The sequence below is a fragment of the Eurosta solidaginis genome, chromosome 4 (genome assembly GCF_040869045.1).
Source record: "Eurosta solidaginis isolate ZX-2024a chromosome 4, ASM4086904v1, whole genome shotgun sequence".
Classification (NCBI taxonomy): domain Eukaryota; kingdom Metazoa; phylum Arthropoda; class Insecta; order Diptera; family Tephritidae; genus Eurosta; species Eurosta solidaginis.
The window spans coordinates 62,061,802-62,085,836 of NC_090322.1; the positions used below are offsets into that span (position 1 = coordinate 62,061,802).

Here is a 24,035-nt window from a genome sequence, read left to right on the forward strand (position 1 = left end):
ATGTGTTGTTAGGTTTATGTGCAATTTTAACTTTTTCTCCGTCATAGCAATCAGACTTTGCGAGTCGTTCTGATAACCGCGGTATATATGTTACGGATCTAAAAATGGTAGGTTTTTCTGATTTTTGTATTCCTTTGTTAGATTTTGCATTTTTAATTAATGTTTTAATAATGTTGTTCGGGAAATCATTGCTCTTCAATATATTTTATTATTTTATTTATTTATTTTAAGCGGGGATAACCCTTATTGCTTTAAATGTATGAAACATTTATTTGAAGCAATTTTTAACTTATAATTTATTTAATAATTTGGGAAAAATTAAACCACGTGACATCAGGACGGACAAGGCGACATCTGTTTCGATTATACCTTGTAAATCTCTTCAAAGCCTTTTCTCCCAGGAGTGGGATTTGAACTCGCACTCCTACGATGGTTGAAGTGTTACAAACGCATTCAGCCACGTTACAACAACTAAGGCATGGCTTGAAACTTGTCCTGATGTCACGTTGTTCCACTTTGTCTAAAATTATTAAATAAAAAGAATTTCGCTACTATTTTTAAATATTACTACTATGTGTTAAATATTACAGGTGTTATCTGTGTAAAAAAGTCAGAGACGATTGCTAGTTTTGAAATATATATTTACAGTAAATACTTAAGTGAATTATAACCTTATATAGAAGTATGTTGTAGTTGTATTTTTGTTAAATAAACGACTGTTGAGCAAATGTGAGACAAAGTATAACTATCTTTACAATAAAAAGGATTTAAAAGGGTAAGAGTTGGGGAAAAAATTCTTTTAAAGCACCCTAATGTATATGTAGACACACATACACACACTCAAGTTTTTAGTATTAGAAGCATAGGGCTTCTGTATAATCCAATTTCAGTGGTTAAGTTAATATAGGAGCACAACTATAATGGTTTTGACTTTTTTCGACCTAACTCCATAAAGTCGAAACACTGTGCGTCATGGCAAATACGCAACCTCAAAAACCGTAGTTGTTGATGCGTTGCAAACATGCGATATAAGTTATATATATGACCGATCTCTGTGATTTTTTTAGACAACATTTTTTTGTAATATATGTAAGCATTGTTTGAAATTCAAAGCTTCTATCTGTTAAAATGGGGCAGAAATTACGAAAAGTACTTTTTTATAGGGAATGTATTCCACTTGATAAACGTAGCGTGTCTCCTTTTCTTTTGCATTCATGTTCAGGGCTTTATGGGAAAAGTATCGTAAATAATTACCGATTAGCGAGGTTCCAATTTCTATATGGGAAATTTAGTTATTTCATTACTGATTTTGAGCTATGATGATGTTTACACATGTCTTAATCTTACAACAAATCTTCAAAAGATAATCTGCGCGTTTACATATGTTCCATCTCTGGTAACAAGATTATTTTCTGTCAAATTTTAACGTTTCTCTTTTATTTTCTGCTCATATCTAGAGGTCTAATTCTTTCTATGAAAAAAGTCCGCAACCCTAAAAATAGTTCATAATTACCGATTATTGAAGGAAATCTAGTTATATAATTACCGATTAGGAGTAAAGAACTAAAATTAAGATAATCTCGTTATATGTAAACTAGGTCTAAGTTCGAACAAGTAGATTATCTCGTTATGTTACGAGGGTCGTTATTTCGGCGTGACAGAGCGGCCCGACAATCAATGACGAACGCCGCTGTCGCCGGAGTACCGCGTCCTTTTACTTGATTTCAAAATGTTTCTTTAGTGTGTTATAATTTCTATTTGTGGCTGCCGAGTTCAAAGTAATTATATATGACTACGATTGACGACAATCTTTGCTCCAAGAGCCGCTGGAGTATTAAGAAAACCAAAAAAGCCATATAAAATGAAACTCCAGAAATGCTTAAGAAAAATGTCGGCTGTTGTTGTTTGTAACAGTGCTTCGCCCTATCCAATATGTGCGACCGATCATAAATTGTCATCAATATCCTATAACTGGAGTCCAAGGAAACTTGAAGTTTCAACAGGGGTGGACCATAGTGAGAGGCGTGTTAGAGGCGTTGGTTCCATATTGCAATTAAAGAGATGGTTGGTGTCATGTGGGGAAACATTACAAGCATGACATACATTATGTATGTCGGGGTTGATTCTTGATGAGTAAGAGTTTAACCTGTTACAGTATCCAGATCGAAGTTGAGCTTGCGTTCATCTTCTGCGAGTTCTGGGTATTTTTCTTTAAGAACGGGATTCGCCGTGCAATTCCTGGCATAGAGGTCCGACGATTTTTTGTATATATCACTGAGGACCTGCTTGTATTTTATTGCTTCATACGGCTGTGTTCTCAGGTGTTGTATTTCCTCATAATACTTACGGAGAAGACCACTTAAGCCCTTGGGAGTTGTGGCCTCATCAATCAAATGTCTGTTGGAATGCCCAGGTTTCTGGGTATTGTTGTTGTTGTTGTAGCAGCTGGTATTCAACAGAAACTGTTTGTTCAGCATTTCATTTCTCTCCCTAATGGGGAGTATTCTCGCCTCATTGCGTAGGTGATGTTCTGGAAACATAAGAAGACAGCCCGTAGCGGCTCTGAGGGCAGTGTTTTGGCAGACCTGTATTTTCTTCCAGTGAGAAACCTTTAGGCTTGGAGACCATATCGGGGACGCGTAGCATGCAATCTTCCGGGCAATTGCTTTGTAAGTGGTAATGAGCGTTTATTTGGCTTTGCCTCGAGTGCTGCCGGCAAGAGATTTGAGGATTTTATTACAGCTCTGGATTTTAGGTACAATTGCTATTGCATCTCGCCAAAATGTATGTAGATTCTTATCGAACGTTACACCGAATATTTTTGGTTTTAAGACAGTCGGTATCGTAATGTTATCGACGTGGATGTACAATATGGTCGACATTTTCCGTGTCCATGTTGTAAATAAGGTTGCCGATGATTTGGTCGGTGACAATGTCAGGTTTCGCGAGGCAAAACAACTGGAGAGATCAAGGAGATAGCTGTTTATTTTATTACAAAGCTCATCGATGTGTGGGCCTGGGCCTGTAGCCATTGTTGTGCAGTCATATGCGTAGGATACAATGGTGACTCCTTCTGGTGACGAAGCTACCTTCGATATGTAGAAGTTAAACAAAAGCGGGGATATGAGACCACCATGTAGTATCCCTTGTTTAACTCTTCTGTGCTTAGATGTTATGTTCCTGAATCGCACCGATGCTTGCAGACTTGCTTGCGGTCCACCTTTGGGGACTTGGAGGTCCTCCCTTCCTCCTTCTAAGTCTTGTAGAAACATGCCGTGGTTGACTGTATCAAAAGCTTTTTATAGGTCTAGCGCAGCGAGTACTGGTCTATGGTTGGGTTTTTGATTTAATCCCCAATTTCTCTGCGTGTTAATGGCGTTTAGCGCGGTGGTAATGCTATTTAAAAAATTAAAAAATTAAGAATGTTTCTCGTACGGAGGCCCAAACCAGTGTTCTTGTCCTAAAATGGGACAAAAACTTGACTTAAAGAGAACAGCAGGAAAAATTGAAAACGAATAATTTTTGAAGGAGTTAGGAGGAATTCTTTCACAAAAAGTCTTAGAAATTGAATCGAGGGCGAAAATTAAATTTAAAAACAGTAAAATGCAAGAGAGAATTAGTTCTCTGGGAAAAATATTACATATGTATAAAAACTCGTCACCTCGACAATTTACCTAATATATATACAATTTACCTCGACATATACCTATGGCACGGAACATTCAATAGACAGGATGTAAATTTAGTGGTGAGTAGTGCGAGCTTTGCAGAGACTCAGCAGTTTAAAATTTAGGGACTACGCTTGAAAGGTCATTCTATGTGAATTAATGAAGATGCTCCGGCCAATAAGGTGTTTCTATCGAAGGCCAATTTGCAGGCCCGAAACTCAAAGTAACATAGTACCTAACTACAGTTGAGGGGATGTAGGAAGTACTCGTGAATTTTTTTGAGGTTCAATTGGATTCCGATTGAAATTAATCTTGATATAGCTTATTATTTATTAAAACACGGATTAGCTGTCCGATCTGGGGTCAAAGTATGACAACTAAACGCTCAGTGGCGTAAAATAAATTCAAATAGCTTAGATCCCACACTTCGTTTAATGTATGCATCTTTTTTCTTGTGCTAAAATCTTTCTTAATCCAGAAGTAGGGTACTTTGTATAAAAGCTATTGAGTTACGTACCACTGACATTAATAACAAATTATTTACATATGTGGGTGGCTACGTTTGAGCCGAAAGCGACGAGTGTAATAAAAATGCGAAGAAGCCCCAATTCACAGCATACGAAATTTCGCATCTAAATCCACGCACTCAATTATTTTGCTTCAGGTACCAAAATTTGGAACCGAACAAACTTTACTTATGTATTTAGTAGCTGGCAAGGACGAGGTAATGGCGCCAAACAAATTTAATAAATTTCAATAAATTCACAGCTAAGTATAACCGCCCAAACACCTAACAACTTTAAGTTGTCTAGGACATGACACTCAAGCACACACCCAAACGCCTACACATACATTTTCTTTATTTTCCAGTAGAAAATACCCATCCCATCAGCACTATTCACCTCCTAATCTGGGCTAAAATGTAATAACTTCGAGTCGTTACCTTAGCCCGTCCTGTTGCTGTTTGTAAATAAAGATAAATGTTAGCATCGCGTTGCCAACTTCAAGGCAGTTTTTCTATTCACTGCTACTTAATACCCACCAGGATTGACAAGACATCTAACCATTGCCATTGCCGACCACCGACGCTGTTGTCGCCGCCACTGAGACGACCTCTTTTGGCTTCAAAAAGTTTCAGACAACATGCAATGCCGTGAAAACTCATTTCATAGGAGAAGAACAAAAAAAAAACAAGAACAATTAAGCAACAAGAGCACTTTGTAGCAGCCACCACCACTAGCAACACTGCGTAAATATTTGTGTCCTTTTTTGTGTGGCTGTGTGTAGCCATGGAGATTGGAAGCAACAACTCGGAACAATCCATAAAATTTAGATTTAGATTTGTTGTTATTGTTTTTGTAGTTGTTGTGTTGGTGGTGTTATTTCGCATCTTTTCTTGTTACCGTTAAAACCAACAAACAGCGAAGGACTGTGAAGGAAATAAAACATCACAGCCAAGCTTGCACGGGAGTACCACGCAGAGGCAGATTGGGATAGTCTAAAGGATCTTGTTCTTAACATCACGTGAAGCTACATATGTTGCGAGGGTGTGCATGCCCCAGAAATCTGAGCAGCTTTCTTGCAAACAATACTGCACATCGACAAAGAAAATGATGAATCGTCATGATAGTCCTGAGATACCACAGTGTCGAGGGATGCCGCCCTTCCGTCTTTATGTAAGGCTCCGAATCATAGGCGGCGTTGAAATACGATGGGAGTGTTCAAGGTCGTGATGCCGACGGCGAGTATATAAGGAGCTGTAATTCTGAGCTTTATGCAAATATGAACATAGTGTAACGAATAAACGAATCGTTTAAGAAGCTCCGGCTAAGAAAGTATTCCGACCGGTACCCATATTTGGAAGCAGAGGAAAGGGGAGACTTTACTTGAGTTTGGAGAGGCAGGTGAAAGAAGACTTGATATCCCTTGGTGCTCCCAATAGGTGTCAACTATCACGAAACAGGGATTAACTGTTAAGCAGTGGCCAACATCTTCTAGATGGTTGAGCGCCAAATAATGATCACGACAAAGCTCGTCGCTCTCATGAAGGAAATGGGAAGAGTCCATAACCCGCAGCTATATTCAAGCGCTAAGGCTCAAGAGCGTGGTGGGGTAAAAATAACCCAAGACCAGGGTGCATCAAAATTATTAAATGTGTGTGTAGGTAAAAAGAAATATTTGTAATTTGAAAAAGGACAAACAGCAATAACAATTACTCACCCCTATAGCTAACTAAAAGTCAGCAAATCCTTCTCGCCAGCTTTCGCAATAGTTTATTTATAGGTCAACGAAGTTTCTGTGCTCTACATCTTACATACAATTTCCTTTCTTTTTTTTGATACAAATATTGCTTCCGCCATCATCTCCGCCCTCAGTTGTTCACCCATTGACTACAGTCCTGTGCATCTCTTCTTAATATTCTGCTCTATTTAGCTTTAACCTCGTTGCTGATTTTCTTAACCTTACAAAGGACTTTGGTTGGTGAAGATGTCAATATCACTTGACAGAGTTTTTTTGCTTCGAACTTAGCGAAGTTTGTGCATGCAATTTATTCGGCTATGTCTAGTCGAGCTATTTGTTTCCAACCACTTCTCCGTTGCTTGTTGGTTGCCATAGTTTCAAAATAATTTTTTATGTACGCTTGGATAGCTAGTCTGCAGTGCGATAGTACAATTTACTTGCGGCCTGTAGTTATCATCAAAATTATGAGCTTACTTTTTGGATATCCAAAATACATATAGACTTGAGCACATATTTGAATAATTCAGGATGCATCGAGAGGTCAAAGATCCAAAGGTTTTAGTTTACCATGTGTGTGACCAGTAAGAACCTACTCATTATCATTTAAAATCCTTTAGACTTTGGCGGTTGCGTAACAGCGTACCAACTATCCCTGTTTTGCGATAACGATTGGGAGCACCAAAGGAGATCAGAACCTCCTCCACCAACACCTCTCAACTCTTGTCTTGCCAGAGCGACGCATTCGCATAGAATGTGAACTGGCGTTTCATCCTACAGCTCACAACAGATTTGTGTGTCGGATTATTAACTCGCTTAGTTAGTATCATAGACTACAGTGTCCCGTATAGTAGCCAGTGATTAGGGCTTCTCTGCGTAGATTAATGAGTAGGACCTCTCTGCTTAGATTAATGAGTTTGGCTGGTACACTCGCTGCTGGATTATAAACAATTTTGTCTGTCTTTGCCCTGGGCATTCAAACTAGGGTTGCCTGAACTCCTTTGTTTCCCAGTTACGTATGATCTCCATAGTTTGTGCCTTTATGTGTACCTAGAGGGCTCTGGACCATAGCATGCTGTTATAGCACCATGCTTGGCTAGGTAGCTTGCTTGTTCATTGCCTTCATGCCCCTGATGTCCCGGAATCCATCTAACAAAACCCTCGCAGATCATTTAGAACTCCGATGCATTCATCCACTAGCTCAGAAGTAATTGGGCAAGACTGTGTGCCTTAGGCTGCCTGGATGTCTAAAATTATGAGGATACGCCTCTTCGTAGGCATTCTTTACCGCAAACTTCTATTGAATGGATTTCTTCCTGAACAAAACTGGGGTAGCATCCCATTGGTATCGATTTCTTGAAGTTCGGCGAGCTCTTGCTTCTTCGCGATTAAGTATGCTCCATCCGTGAACCAGACCTTTAAATTAGATTCAGTTTATCGACTCCCTGTTTCCTAAAGGTCTGTCCACAAATGACATCTCAAAATTCCGTGAGATTCTGAGCGTAGGAGCAGTTTCACAAGGTATGTAGTTGCAATACGGAATTTCCGAACTTCTTGACTTAAATACATACATATATATGTATGTATAAATACATATGCATATATAGCTCAGACTTAAGGCTCCATTACTGATACTTAGCATAGACTTGACTTGGCTTGCGAACTGTCACTTACAGTTCTGTTAAATGAACATTGCATGTTACTGATTACTCCAAACTTAACTTGACTTAGAAGTCTGTTGAATTTTGATTTTCTATGTAAGTTCTAAGTGACGTTTACTTTTTGAGATGCCATTTGTTTGTTTCCATGTCATTTTGACATTTTGTCATACAAATTGACATTTATTTAAAAGTAAATTTCAAACCTGATTATGATGCCAGATTGTATGCGCCAAGTGGAGTATAATCGTGGCTAAGTTGCCAAGTTTACGCCAAGTCAAGTCAAGTCTATGCTAAGTATCAGTAATGGGGGCTTTAAGCGCTGTTCGTACAACTGTCCCGCTCTGCACTCGATTAGTCCCGAAGTTTGGAGGCAACCATTAAACCTGTAGTGAGAAACTGTCGCTTTGCGCTGCTGACTCCCATTTTTTCTGCAGGCTCGAATACTCCCACGGCCTGCCTCCCCATATTCTAACGACACCGTCAATGATGCCCAGCCTTATATCAGGACAATTGCCTACTCAGTCTTAATTAGCACTTGTTGGCAAGAGTTATCCTCCGTATTATCTCTAGTCTGACATTATTTTCGCAGCTACAAAATTTTAGTAGGTATAATAGCCGTGTTTTTTAACACGCGTATATCCGTTTACGCTTAAACTTTATATGGACTGCTAAGCGACAAACTTTAAATACACCTCTGAAATTGCTGCGCATAAATTTTGTCCTACTAAATTTCAATACGCATTATACTCAGATGTAACTGAAATATGTCTTTGTTTCACCCTCTACACTAATTCTATGTATTCTATGTGTGTCCACAATTCATCGCAACTGATTCAGCTATATGTTATACCCTATGGCCATCATAGCGTTGTGTCTCCGCATTTCGGTACACCCTGTTGCTGTGCTAGTTGTTAAACCACAGCCGCTAGATGGGTCTCCTAAGCATTATCTAAGCGAAGATAGGCGTTTTTTTTCACACGCAAACGAAACGTATACGCGTGTAAAAAAAAACACGGCTAGTGTCAGCTGTTGAATATGGTCTCATTTAATAATACACAGTGAATGTAAACACGGAGATTAAATATAAATGAATTTAACTTCGTAAAAACTAATAGCAAAAACAACAAGAACTTAACTTGCTTAGATTTAATGTGAGCTGTTGGACAAACTCACAGTTCTTTTGTAGATAACAAACTCTTAACATTTCTTTGATGTGACTCATTCGGTTGGAATTCAAGTTGTTGCGGGGTGTGTTTATGCACAAATGTATACATACTTACATATGTATGTTTGGAGTTTACTGTACGGTTCATAAGAGAGAAATATGTAATGTTTCCCGTGAAGATCAATCACGTTTCGTCACGCTTAAAAAAAGTACGAAACATTAAATAACAATAAAATAGACAAATCTGAGTTTATACTAGCTTGTATGTACTTTCTGTGTCGGTATGTTATGTAGATAAGAAAATTACCACCAAGCATAGTAACCGGTTTGGATAAAGAACCAGATATATACATACCTACAACAAACCGATAAAAGAAAGCTATTTCTTAGAATTTAAAGCAAACAACCATTGGATAATGGCTCGTAAGCTTTCCATTGCTCGTTCCGATCGAGATATTTCCTTGCCTTATTCTCGCAAAGACTGGACAACTGGATACATACAGGTAACATGGCTGGGGCTGTCCAGTACTGTGTAGACTTCCATTAGCTAGTGCCTTCTTGACACTCCAATAACCATGGGTAGATCAGCTTTTACAAACCTCAATTGCTCCGCCGACCGCTTGTAGTCAATAACACGGAAAGAAGTTGTATCGGCCCAGCGTTTGCTAATCTGAATCAAGGCCCACCTGTCCAGAAGCCGATAACATGTGCATAGCGAAGTCACAAAGTTTGTTGTAAGTCACATAAGAGTTAGGAGGGTTGAAAAGATATAATGTAAAATGGGATTTAAGCTTTGCTACAAAAATAATTCTATACAAATTTTGTTAACTTTCGATCCCTTCCATCGATGATTTTAATTTTTAGCTGAAACTAGTCGATTCAATGGCTAGAATGCGTACCTGAAGAAAAGCCGGTTGGGCATGAACTTTTAGGGTAAACCTAATTCAAGAACACCGTGATACCTGATCCGTTCGTACGCTTCGATGGGGATGTAGAGATGGGCTCTTCAGAATTGAAAGTTTGGCTGTATAAGTAACAACCCGATTGCGCAGATGGATTGAATGATCATTTAATCGCTCACTGAAAGAAATGGTGCTAGTAAAATCAACAAATCTGTTCTGTTGTTCTTGACTTAAAGGAGATTCGGTGAAATTGATCGAATTACGGTTAATTCGACCGAGTTCTTTGTCAAGTGAACAAATTAGTTTAGTCATTTCAACAGAACAGAAATTCTCGCTCTTAAGTTAACAAAATTCTGTAAAATTGACAGATTCCTAATCAATCTAACAGATTTTTTTGTTAACACAACTGATCTCACTGGTCATTTCAACAGCGATCAACAGTCAATACATAAGCAAATTTCAAATAGAATTTTACGCTCACTGCGCTCACTACTTTGTACTTATGACGATGGTGCCATTTGTTAAAAAAAAACCCGGACACCTATCTATCGGGTACAATTTTGCAACTTCTCGTCCAAGCGAAATGCAAAATTCCGCCCTCTTGTTGCCAAGGTTTTGTTTGAACGAACAGGATTTTCCAAAGTTGTTAACATTTTGTTCAAGTTTTTACGAATTTTCACTCACGAGAACGTATTTTTTTAATGTTGATGTTTCCGACAACATAAAAGTTTGAGTTGTTTTGGAATCGTTTCAACTTAAAGTGTTACGAAAATTAAACTTGCCGAGTTACATGTAAACTTACTCAAGTGGTGAATTACCTTCCTGCGATTTGATTCTTTACTTTTCTATAACTTACAAGTTCTCTATTTAAAATGTTATGTCAAACATTTATACTAAAGTAAAACAAAATAATAAAGTGTATAATGTTTAATGCGTGCCAGCATATTTGATATGCGCCCAATTGAAGTTCGGTTAGTAAGTGCCACCGTGGTGTGATGGTATCGTGCTCCGCCTACCACACCGAATGCCCTGGGTTCACACCCCGGGCGAAGAAACATCAAAATTTTAGAAATAAGATTTTTCAATTAGAAGACAATTTTTCTAAGCGGAGTCGCCCCTCGGCAGTGTTTGGCAAGCACTCCGAGTGTATTTCTGGCATGAAAAGCTCTCAGTGAAAACTCATCTGCCTCGCAGATGCCGTTCGGAGTCGGCATAAAACATGTAGGTCCCGTCCCGCCAATTTGTAAGAAAAATTAAAAAGGAGCACAACGCAAATTGGAAGAGAAGCTCGGCTTTAGATCTCTTCGGAGGTTATCGCGTCTTACATTTATTTTTTTTTTTTTGTCGCAACAACTTTTTTTGTTCATTTGACTACTAAAACGGTCAATTACGAATCAACTATTTATGCGAAGTGTATTCAACATCTTGTTGCGATGTATAAAAATTGACAGAAATTTCGGTTGAATTGGCCCGTATTTCGGTTGATTTTACTAGTCTTTTTCTTTCAGTGCTAATTAGCAAACAGCGAGGTAGCAACATATGCTGGCATTTTTTTTAATAAGCGCTAGAAATATTGACAGCCGAAGCCTACTTTATCCATGATTCAATACTAGAGGTCTATTCTCCAATGACGACAGAGCTTTGACACTCCCAGATTTGAAAATCTGGACGGGTAGCTTTTATGAAGTAAGGAAAATCGGGAATTAATTAACCACCTTCAGCGAAAACTGTAGTAGAAAAGTACCTTTAGTAGTATATTAGTAGTGATAACAAATTTGTAAATGCAAACAGGGTTTGGAGGAAATAATTCATTTTCTACTAAATATTTTGCGAATCGATAAAGAGTTATGTTGGTTTGGTCATTCTTTCAGAATTTGTTTGAAGAATGCAGTAGGCTAGAATTTTATTCAAAAATACACTATCTCAAAATTTGTTTCAAAAACGCCCTATATGAGCATAAGTTCAATGCATAAGAGGGAGTTAATGAAAAGCATTCTGGGATAAGGCGTTTCAATCTAATTCTAATATAGGGCGTTTTCGTGACAAATCCTGAAATGGGAAATTTTTGGAAATTATTTTGTAAAAGGGCGATTTGCACAGGCAGCCGACATGGGGTAATACTCTACTCAGCATCCGCAAAGAACTGACAAAACACATAAAAGAAAATGGCTTATTGTCTTAGAACTTTATATTCCGGCCTTGACTTTGACAGAAGAGTTCAGCTTTTGTGCGGTCCTGCTACACAGGGAGTATTCATCTTTTTTTCCTGTAGTTTCGGAAAGCTCTTTTCCGTTAAGTATTCATGGAAGTGTTCCGTATAAACCGTTAATTTAGATTATCGGAACACGTTCGTTTGATACTACTTCACGAGGTCCGAATATATAAAACAAGTATATACATTATATTCCAAAAATAGACCGATTCCACAAATTCTTAAATGGAGATGAATGTTGCGAACATACGGAATGAATAAGTTAACATGGTCAATGAATACATTGGCAGTGATTTAGTTTAGCACCTCCCGAGTTCGGGGTGGAACTTGATATCAAATGAAAGTGCGCAAACTTATAGTTTAAAAGCTATTTGTTGTTAAAATTTGCAAATTTCTATACCACTTTTATATATGTATGTATACATATATATATATTTTATAACATTAAAAACCTGGGCTGCCACATCTAAAAAACCCCAACTAGAATAAGTGCGGTCTTACCATATCCATTTCCACAAATTAACAGTAGCAGTAGTAATAGGATTATGGGGGTCCTGCCCCCTATTATTATTTTATGGTGCAGTTGGTTCGTCCTCATTGCAAAAAATCGTCTGTGATGTTAGACGCTTAGAGGAAAATTGTTCTGTCCAAAAATACTGTGGTTCGCGAAGCCGGTGTTGGATCGGCTAAGGGTAATTTTTTTAAGCGCGGCCGAACGCCACCTACGCGGAAAGGTGTTATACCCAGAAATACTGTGGTTCGCGAAGCCGGTGCTGGGCCGGCTAAGGGTTATTTTTTATAAGCGCGGCCGAAGGGCACCTACGCGAAAAAGTGTCCTACTCATAATTTTTTTTTGTCGGCACCACTGATTGATTTTGCATAGTAGCGTCATTTTCTTCCATTTAGTTTGTTTCTTGTGCTTTTGTGAGACATACTTTTTGTGCTTTTTGTGAGACATACTTCTAATTTGTTATTTTATAATTTGTTTTCAACTTTTCAAAATGAATACTGTTTTAGTTGGTAGGTTTTTGTATTATTTTTTGTTCCAGTGTGTCAAATGTGATTTTTTATTAGATCCTTTCCACTAGCAGTGATGTGACACACGACGATGTGTATTTTAGTAGTGGAAGAAAATCGAATATTCAGAAGTAAATGAGTTGTGGAATCTAATCGCGATTTACGGGGAATGTAAAACACGCAAGCAGTGTATTCTCTTAGCAGAAAAACTCGGCCTAGTTTTGACCTCGAAGTGTAGACTCCATAAAACGCAAATGCAGGTCTCATGCAAGAGAAACAACACCGTTGGAAATTTCCGATGTCGGAAAGGGGTATGCCGGTCAAAAGCCGACATTTCGAGGGCAACTGCCACTTTTTTTGAAAACGCAAAAATTGATCTGTCATAAATTTTTTATTTAATGTACGCGCACCCGTTTCATTGGCAGCAGTGGCAAGTCCGGAAGGAGTATTTTTTCAAGGGCACAGTCCTGTCTAGTGCTACTATATGCTACTGGTACAACTAGAGGAAGCTCGAAGAAGGTTTGGGGTCCCGGAATTATTTTACAGATCGACGAGAGCAAAGTCGTTAAAAGGAAATATAATAAAGGTAATAAAAGTATATATTTTGCTTCTTTTAATTTTCTGACCAGTTTTTAATTATTTGAATGTTTATAGGCTTTCCTGATCTTTTCGATTTGAAATGAAAACACTAAAAAACTTTAGTTTTCCTCCATTTTTACCCAACGTTTCGCCAAACTCCTTGGCATCATCAGGTGTTAAATCTTTAATTTGCACCGAAAAATGATAGAACACAATTAATTTTGACATGTTTTATCACTATAACAAACATTTTTTTGACAAAAACTTACATAGAAAGAAATAATTTAATACATATCTATAAAATCACAAAAACAAAGTGATTATAAACTAAACAAGATTTATCGGTACCATCATCTTTAGGTACACTTGTCGTACTGAGTGTCATAAGCATGCCAAATAGCTAGCAGCAATAAATTTTGTGTCCTCTTTTTTGTTCATTTTCCTCTCCCTTTTTCGTAATATGTGTAGACTTTCCAACGTGAATCTCGTTCTTTCACTCTTTTCTATGTCTATTATTTTCGCGTTCTTTATATCAGCTGTGTGCTGGTCTTGTTCTTCTTAATGTCAGCATCGAGCTCTGCCAATCGGGTTCCTAGTGCTCTTTTTGTTGTTCCAACGTAGATTTTGTCACAGTTCTCATTGTCTCTCCCCGTCCATTGAATCTCGTATACTACGTTGTTTTGATGTAGGGGTTCTATGGGGCTTTTTGTTCATTTAAAGATAGTTGAAAGTGTGCTGTTGGATTTGTAGGCGAGGGATATATTTCGTTTTTGTTTCTTCATGTTATGGTTGAAGTTTTCAGTAAACTTGGGTATGTATGTGACACTGTGGTATTGCTTTGTCTCCGTTGAGACCTCTGTTGATGCTTTATTTCATTTTCTATTTCCTTCTGATAGCTCTTGTTTTATTAGTGATGTAATTAAGTGACTCGGGTAATTGTTATTGGTGAGTATGGAGTGTATTTTGGTTTTGTTTTTTTCCCAGAACTTTTGGTGGCTTATCTTAAATATTTTGTGTATTAAATTTTTCGCTGTGTTTATTTTATATTTTTTGGGTTGTGATGATATGAAATTTATAATACGTCCGGAGGCGATGGATTTGGAGTACCAGTCAAGTATGAGTTGGGAATTTTTCCTGTGGATAAGAACATCCAAAAAGGGTATAACCGAATTTTCCTCTTTTTCCATGGTAAATTGCAGCTTATTATGGTACTTATTTAGCGTGCTCAGAATAATATTCCAGGTCGTTTCGTTTGACAACCGCAAAAAAGTCATCCACGTACTTTACTATGAATTTCATCTCTATGTTGTGAAGTTGTTTTAGTTCGGAGATGGTATTTTCCAGTAAATCATATTTTACACGTAAATAGTTTACAAATTTTTTTTTCAGGTCGAAGTACATTGGGTGTTGGGAATGATGCAAGACGGTACCGACCGTATACGAATGGAGGTGTGTTCTGAGAATATTCGGTCCGTTGAGGTTCTCATACCACTCATAAAAACGCATGTTATCGAAGGAAGTGCGATACATACGGACCTTTGGAAAGCGTACGACTGTTTGGCTGAATATGGGTATGAGCATCGGAAAGTGAACCACAGCGATCCGGACAACCCCTTTGTGGCGGAAGATGGCACGCATACTCAGCGGATTGAGTCGGAGTGGCATGCGTTTACACTCTTTTTCGTGAAGGATAACACGTATAATTCTCACTCAATTTTTCAGATTGAATCTGAGAGTATTTATGGAGAGAAAAAATTTGCAATAATCACGAAGATCCATTCGTGAAATTAATTGAGGCAATTAAATATACCTACAGTCCGTAAAAATATATATTTTCCTTTTTCTTTATTAACTGAAAGGTGGTAAGGTAATATTTATATATATATATATATATTTTTTTTTTTGATGTAGCAGAACAGCTTTGTAATGTCATCAAATGCCATCATCCGGTGGCAAAATCCTGAGCCAGATAAATAATTTTGCATGTAAATGCAACACCAACGATTTGAGCCAGATAAATCCAGATAGAAGTCGGGTTCAATTTGTGAGCCAGATAATTTGTTAATTACTTCTTTTTAGTTTGGCAACTCTGCCTTTAATAAACCTACTTTTTCAAAAATAGATGTCGCTGCTTAGCCTTTCGCCGCATGAGTTAAATGAAAAACAGCGGCGACATCTGCCTATCACATTTCACGCGTGCGAAAATTTCACGACATCTGCTTCTCAAGTCTCTCAATGATCCAGAGCATTCCCGTGAGAATTGAGATGAGCTGTTGCTGTAAAACCCACTGCCAGTGTTGCCAGGTGATGCAAAAAAAAGAAGCTAGATTGGCAAAAAAAAAGGTTAGAAAAGGCTAAATTTAGTAAAAAAAAAAGAAGCTAAAAAAGGCCAGAAATTTTTTGGTTAATTCATTAAATTTTTTATATTTTAGTTTACACATTTGTAAATAAAAACTTATAAACATAACTTAAGCATAACTTCCTGTTTCAAAACATATCAGGCACATTTTCCTTGACTAGCACATGGAATTACTTTAAATGATTGCATATGTGTATATACATAAAAAAATATTACAAACTAACTATTTATATAAAATATTCCCCGTCAAAAGAATTAGAAGAACTTAAGTCTGGGTATAAAGTTTGGCTATTTACCATAGATATGAGATCATCGGTAATTTCAAAGTCATTACAACATTTAGATGAGCGTTTTAACGAGCATCTAATATTAACCCTTTCGCGGACACGTCGGCATAATCCGACACAACGAATGGCTTAAATTGGACACGTCGGTATATGCCGACATAGAAAAAAAATCGTATATAAACACGTCGGACATAGGCGACGTCTACTGCATTGGTTTTAAATGTAGTAGCTTAAAGTGTGCCCATGCAGAAGCAATCAGATCTAAGTTAGTGTCCCAATTCGATTTGTTTTGTTTCTTTTTTGTTAACTATAACGGAAATTTTCGTGAGTGGGACAAAAACATCACGTCGGATATAGCCGACGTACTTATTTGTATTTTTGCACAGTTGCAAAAAAAGTGTCATTGCGTGAGGACGTAATATTTTTGGTAAGTTTTATTTTTTTACTTTCTTTTTCCCTGTGTTATTTTTGCTTTGACACTGAAAAAAATTAACTTATAAAAATCGAAATAAGTGACACATCGTCTCCAATTGATGTCTTCAATAAAGTATTTAATAACAACATCATGGAGCTACTTATTAGCTGTACAAATGAATACGGACTTAAATTAAGTAACCAGCAGAGAGGTAGCAGATTCAAAAGGATGATGAAATTTTCACCCGTTGATCGTCCTGAAATGTTAAAATTTTTAGGTTTGTGTCTACTTCAAGGGCAAGTTAAAGTACCAAAGATTCGTCAGTTATTTTCGAAATCTGCACTATACTATCACCCGGCATTCTCTGCGACAATGTCCGGCAGAAGATTCGAACAAATCTTGAGATGTCTTACTGCTAATCATGTGCGAGGCGAGTCACATATGGCAAAAATATCTAATTTCGTAAAATTGATAAATCAGAGTTCTCAAGCTGCTTTCTGGCTGTATGAGCAAATTGTGCTAGATGAATAGTTGTTACTCCATAAAGGTAGACTCGCTTTTCGTCAATACATTAAATCGAAAAGGGCACGATTTGGAATAAAATTCTTTCAACTATGCGACTCATCCAGCTATGTTTTAAATATTGAAACTTATAAAGGTAAACAACCAGATCCAACGAAAGGTTCAAAAATCGACGCAATTGTTTATCGACTTGTTACTCCATACTTTGGGAAGGGTCATCACCTATTTTTGGACAACTATTATAACAGTATAAATTTATCTCATGATTTATTGCTGCTCAAAACTCACACTACTGGCACGTTAGGAAGCAATCGAAAAGGTAATCCAATTGAAGTGACAAAAAAGAAATTAAAAACAGGTCAGTATATTTGGAAAAGACAAGGAAAGGTGTATGTATCAAAATGGTACGACAAAAGAGATGTCCTATGTATCACCACCGGCTACAGTCCACAGATGGTTATAACAAAGAACCGATTTGGGGTAGAAAAGTCAAAACCACTTGAAATTGTGAGATATAATGAATTTATGGGTGGCGTTGATCGCACTGATCAAATGAATTCTTATTATTCAAGTCCTCGTAAGACGATTCGGTGGTATAAAAAGTTTATATTCCGAATGCTAGATTTGGCAGTACACAATTCATTTTTGTTGTACAAAAAAAGATTTCCGGCAAAATCAAAAATGGAATTTTTAACTTTTAGAGAAGAATTGATATATGCTATGATAGATTTGCCGAAATCAAAATTTCATCCAGAAAAACCTAGTCGCAAACGTAGATTGACAGTTCCAATTCAAATTGATCATTTTTTGGAAAACATACCCCGTAAAGGTACAAAAAAACAATATATTCGATGTCGTCAATGTTCTAAGAATGGCGTTCGTAAGGAAACCAGTGTTCGATGTGCTGGCTGTGAAGTTAAATCTGGACTATGTGTTGGCAATTGTTTTACTGATTGGCACCAACAACAATCGTCAAATCTAGAATAACTTTTTTAGGTTCCCTTTTTTTTATTCTTATATATTAGTTTTTAGTTTAAAAGTATTTGGAGATATATAACCTGCTTATTTTATAAACATAAATTTTATATATGTACACAAAAACCAAATGAATTGACTGTGAAATCGATTTTTTTTTTAATTTTTATTTTTTGCTTATTTTAAAAACATTAATTTTAGTTATGTACACAAAAACCAAATGAATGGAATGTGAATCGAATTTTTTTATTTTTTTTTAAATAAATGAACATTTATTCTATGAAACTGAATATTCTTTCATATTATTTGTTGTATTTTAGCCTAATTACACAAAAAGAAAAATACACTTTTATTGTCAGATAATGACGACGTGTCCCACAGTAACATCATATTGTATGAAATAGGACATGTCGGCTCTGTCCGACGTCGAGCATATCCGACGTGTCCCTATAACAAATCAAAATCCCTAACTAGGACACGTCGGTGTATGTCGACATACTATAATTTTATTGTTTTGAGTAAAAATTAAATATTCAATAAACCACAAACCCAAAACTGAAATCGGAATTCAATTATCGGTTTTATAAGCCAAATAAATGCATGTGTCATTCTGATAACATTTACTAAATTTCGTGTGTCCGCGAAAGGGTTAAGCAGCGCATTAAGCATTTTAATTTTTAGTTTGTTCCTTAGTTTAGTTTTCAGAATTTTCATGCCACCAAAAATTCTTTCAACTTCCGCGTTACTGAGTGGTAATACTAAAAAACTAAATATTAATTCGACAAGTTCTAAAAACATTTTTCCATTGTATAGTTATAAGTTTTCGCCACTGCAGCTCTATTAATGCTATTTGACTTGAAGAATAACTGTACTTCTCTTTTTCAAAGTAAGAAAATACATCTGGCTTTGAAATGTTCAACGAATTTTCAGCAGAAAAAGAATTCATCTTTTGTAGAGAACTCATATTAGCCGTGTTTTTAACACGCGCGTATACGTTTCGTTTGCGCGTGTAAAAAAACGCCTGTTATCCTCGCTTAGATAATGCTTGGGAGACCCATCTAGCGGATGTGGTTAAACAACTAGCTACAGCAACAGGGTGTACCGAAAAGCGGAGACGCAACGCTTTGATGGCCATAGGGTATAACATATAGCTGAATCAGTTGCGATGAATTGTGGTCACACATAGAATACATAGAATTAGTGTAGAGGGTGAAACAAAGACACATATTTCAGTTACATCTGAGTATAATGCGTATTGAAATTTAGTAAGACAAAATTTATGCGCAGCAATTTCAGAGGTGTATTTATAGTTTGTCGCTTAGCAGTCAATATAAAGTTTAAGCGTAAACGGATATACGCGTGTTAAAAAACACGGCTATTATTAGGTGTTCACAGGAACCATTGAAATTATTTTATTTTAGAAATTTTTAAAAATACATTCGGAGTAAAAAAGGCTAGAAAAAAGTCAAGAAGCTAAACCCAAAATTTCGAGGCTAAAGGCAAAAAAAAAAGGCTAAATCTAGCCTCGAAAAGGCTAACCTAGCAACACTGCTCACTGCATGACGGCAAATAATATATATATATATATATATATAAATGTGCATGTTACTAGAAAAGCGCGATTGATTTAATAAAAACACTTATATTAAGTAAAAACAATGCAAAAACAAGTAAGGAAGGCTAAGTTCGGGTGTAACCGAACATTACATACTCAGTTGAGAGCTGTGGAGACAAAGTAAGGGAAAATGACCATGTTGTAACAAGAACCTAGGGTAACCCTGGAATGTGTTTGTATGACATGTGTATCAAATGGAAGGTATTAAAGAGTATTTTAAGAGGAAGTGGGCCATAGTTCTATAGATGGACGCCATTTAGGGATATCGCCATAAAGGTGGACCAGGCCTGACTCTAGAATTTGTTTGTACGATATGGGTATCAAATGAAATGTGTTAATGATAATTTTAAAAGGGAGTGGGCCTAAGTATAGGTGGACACCTTTTCGAGATATCGCCATAAAGGTGGACCAAGGGTGACTAGAATTTATTTTGTACGATATGGGTATCAAATGAAAGGTGGTAGTGACTATTTTAAAAGGGAATGGGCCTTAGTTCTATAGATGGACGCCGTTTCGAGATATCGCCATAAAGATGGACCAGGGGTGACTCTAGAATTTGTTTGTACGATATGGGTATCAAACGAAAGGTGTTAGTAAGTGTTTTAAAAGGGAGTGGGCCTTAGTTCTATAGGTGGACGCCTTTTCGGAATATCGTTATAAAAGTGGACCAGGGGTGACTCTAGAATGCGTTTGTACAATATAGGTATCAAGTGAAAGGTGTTAATGAGTATTTTAAAAGGGTGTGGGTCTTAGTTCTATAGGTGGATGCCTTTTCGAGATATCGCCATAAACGTGGACCAGGGGTGACTCTAGAATTTGTTTGTACGATATGGGTATCAAATGAAAGGTGTTAATGAGTATTTTAAAAGGGCGTAGGCCTTAGTTCTATAGGTGGATGCCTTTTCGAGATATCGCCATAAACGTGGACCAGGGGTGACTCTAGAATTTGTTTGTACGATATGGATATCAAATGAAAGGTGTTAATGAGTATCTTAAAAGGACGTGGGCCTTAGTTCTATAGGTGGACGCCTTTTCGAAATATCGCCATAAAGGTGGACCAGGGGTGACTCTAGAATTTGTTTGTACGATATGGGTATCAAGTGAAAGGTGTTAATGAGTATTTTAAAGGGGCGTGGGTCTTAGTTCTATAGGTGGATGCCTTTTCGAGATATCGCCATAAACGTGGACCAGGGGTGACTCTAGAATTTGTTTGTACGATATGGATATCAAATGAAAGGTGTTAATTAGTATCTTAAAAGGACGTGGGCCTTAGTTCTATAGGTGGACGCCTTTTCGAAATATCGCCATAAAGGTGGACCAGGGGCGACTCTAGAATTTGTTTGTACGATATGGGTATCAAATGAAAGGTGTTAATGAGTATTTTAAAAAGGAGTGGGCCTTAGTTCTATAGGTGGACGCCTTTTCGAAATATCGCCATTAAGGTGGACCAGGGGCGACTCTAGAATTTGTTTGTACGATATGGGTATCAAATGAAAGGTGTTAATGAGTATCTTAAAAGGACGTGGGCCTTAGTTCAATGTGTGGACGCCTTTTCGAGGTCTCGCCATAAACGTGGACCAGGGGTGACTCTAGAATTTGTTTGTACTATATGGGTATCATATGAAAGGTGTTAATTAGTATCTTAAAAGGACGTGGGCCTTAGTTCTATAGGTGGACGCCTTTTCGAAATATCGCCATAAAGGTGGACCAGGGGCGACTCTAGAATTTGTTTGTACGATATGGGTATCAAATGAAAGGTGTTAATGAGTATTTTAAAAAGGAGTGGGCCTTAGTTCTATAGGTGGACGCCTTTTCGAAATATCACCATAAAGGTGGACCAGGGGCGACTCTAGAATTTGTTTGTACGATATGGGTATCAAATGAAAGGTGTTAATGAGTATTTTAAAAAGGAGTGGGCCTTAGTTCAATGTGTGGACGCCTTTTCGAGGTCTCGCCATAAACGTGGACCAGGGGTGACTCTAGAATTTGTTTGTACGATATGGATATCAAATGAAAGGTGTTAATTAGTATCTTAAAAGGACGTGGGCCTTAGTTCTATAGGTGGACGCCTTTTCGAAATATCGCCATAAAGGTGGACCAGGGGCGACTCTAGAATTTGTTTGTACGATATGGGTATCAAATGAAAGGTGTTAATGAGTATTTTAAAAAGGAGTGGGCCTTAGTTCTATAGGTGGACGCCTTTTCGAAATATCACCATAAAGGTGGACCAGGGGCGACTCTAGAATTTGTTTGTACGATATGGGTATCAAATGAAAGGTGTTAATGAGTATTTTAAAAAGGAGTGGGCCTTAGTTCAATGTGTGGACGCCTTTTCGAGGTCTCGCCATAAACGTGGACCAGGGGTGACTCTAGAATTTGTTTGTACTATATGGGTATCATATGAAAGGTGTTAATGAGTATTTTAAAAGGGAGTGGGCCTTAGTTCTATAGGTGGACGCCTTTTCGGAATATCGTTATAAAAGTGGACCAGGGTTGACTGTAGAATGCGTTTGTACAATATGGGTATCAAACGAAAGGTGTTAATAAGTGTTTTAAATGGGAGTGGGCCTTAGTTCTATAGGTGGACGCCTTTTCGGAATATCGTTATAAAAGTGGACCAGGGGTGACTCTAGAATGCGTTTGTACAATATGGGTATCAAATGAAAGGTGTTAATGAGTATTTTAAAAGGGCGTGGGCCTTAGTTCTATAGGTGGACGTCTTTTCGAAATATCGCCATAAAGGTGGACCAGGGGCGACTCTAGAATTTGTTTGTACGATATGGGTATCAAATGAAAGGTGTTAATGAGTATTTTAAAAAGGAGTGGGCCTTAGTTCTATGTGTGGACGCCTTTTCGAGATATCGCCATAAACGTGGACCAGGGGTGACTCTAGAATTTGTTTGTACGATATGGGTATCAAATGAAAGGTGTTAATGAGTATCTTAAAAGGGCGTGGACCTTAGTTCTATAGGTGGACGCCTTTTCGAAATATCGCCATAAAGGTGGACCAGGGGTGACTCCAGAATTTGTTTGTACGATATGGGTATCAAATGAAAGGTGTTAATGAGTATTTTAAAAGGGCGTGGACCTTAGTTCTATAGGTGGATGCCTTTTCGAGATATCGCCATAAACGTGGACCAGGGGTGACTCTAGAATTTGTTTGTACGATATGGATATCAAATGAAAGGTGTTAATGAGTATCTTAAAAGGACGTGGGCCTTAGTTCTATAGGTGGACGCCTTTTCGAAATATCGCCATAAAGGTGGACCAGGGGTGACTCTAGAATTTGTTTGTACGATATGGGTATCAAGTGAAAGGTGTTAATGAGTATTTTAAAGGGGCGTGGGTCTTAGTTCTATAGGTGGATGCCTTTTCGAGATATCGCCATAAACGTGGACCAGGGGTGACTCTAGAATTTGTTTGTACGATATGGATATCAAATGAAAGGTGTTAATTAGTATCTTAAAAGGACGTGGGCCTTAGTTCTATAGGTGGACGCCTTTTCGAAATATCGCCATAAAGGTGGACCAGGGGCGACTCTAGAATTTGTTTGTACGATATGGGTATCAAATGAAAGGTGTTAATGAGTATCTTAAAAGGACGTGGGCCTTAGTTCTATAGGTGGACGCCTTTTCGAAATATCGCCATAAAGGTGGACCAGGGGCGACTCTAGAATTTGTTTGTACGATATGGGTATCAAATGAAAGGTGTTAATGAGTATCTTAAAAGGACGTGGGCCTTAGTTCTATAGGTGGACGCCTTTTCGAAATATCACCATAAAGGTGGACCAGGGGCGACTCTAGAATTTGTTTGTACGATATGGGTATCAAGTGAAAGGTGTTAATGAGTATTTTAAAGGGGCGTGGGTCTTAGTTCTATAGGTGGATGCCTTTTCGAGATATCGCCATAAACGTGGACCAGGGGTGACTCTAGAATTTGTTTGTACGATATGGATATCAAATGAAAGGTGTTAATGAGTATCTTAAAAGGACGTGGGCCTTAGTTCTATAGGTGGACGCCTTTTCGAAATATCGCCATAAAGGTGGACCAGGGGCGACTCTAGAATTTGTTTGTACGATATGGGTATCAAATGAAAGGTGTTAATGAGTATTTTAAAAAGGAGTGGGCCTTAGTTCTATAGGTGGACGCCTTTTCGAAATATCGTCATAAAGGTGGACCAGGGGCGACTCTAGAATTTGTTTGTACGATATGGGTATCAAATGAAAGGTGTTAATGAGTATCTTAAAAGGACGTGGGCCTTAGTTCTATAGGTGGACGCCTTTTCGAAATATCACCATAAAGGTGGACCAGGGGCGACTCTAGAATTTGTTTGTACGATATGGGTATCAAATGAAAGGTGTTAATGAGTATTTTAAAAAGGAGTGGGCCTTAGTTCTATGTGTGGACGCCTTTTCGAGGT

The 24,035-nt window shown here is 37.6% G+C and overlaps 1 pseudogene; it reads left to right on the forward strand.

Annotated features, from left to right (window-relative positions):
* Positions 1-15,265, forward strand: part of LOC137248520 (uncharacterized) — a 33,588-nt pseudogene extending 18,323 nt beyond the window's left edge.
* The last annotated feature ends 8,770 nt before the right edge of the window (positions 15,266-24,035 follow it).